Source organism: Meleagris gallopavo, chromosome 14 (assembly GCF_000146605.3).
Source record: "Meleagris gallopavo isolate NT-WF06-2002-E0010 breed Aviagen turkey brand Nicholas breeding stock chromosome 14, Turkey_5.1, whole genome shotgun sequence".
NCBI classification, from domain to species: Eukaryota; Metazoa; Chordata; class Aves; order Galliformes; family Phasianidae; genus Meleagris; species Meleagris gallopavo.
In genome coordinates, this window is record NC_015024.2 from 5,759,030 (window position 1) to 5,759,443 (window position 414).

The window sequence follows — 414 nt, forward strand, 5'->3', positions numbered from 1 at the left end:
TTGTATAAAATACTTGGTTCGCTGCAAGCCATTGATCTCTTAATGAGTTTCTACGTTGTTCTGTTGCAGCCGTCCCGCAGCCCCGGGCTCGCTCCGCGATGCGTCCCGGCGCTGTGAGGCGCATTGCCCCGCACCGCCGCCTGCCCGGTGGGAACGGCAGCGAGCAGGTTGGTGCCAACGCACACAGTCCTAGTGCAGCCTGATGGCTCCTTTTCTTAATTACCTCTCACAGCTGAACGAAGCGTGACCCGGACGCGCGGAGCGCAGCCGGCTGGCGATGACAGCGGCTCGGGGCTGCGAGGCGTGCGGTGCGGAGGCTGTCCCCGCCCGGGGCCGTTCGCAGCGCTGTGCGGCCTCCCGGCAGCGGTGTGCACGGTGCTGTGCTCTATGTGTGAGCCCCGTCGGGTCCGCACC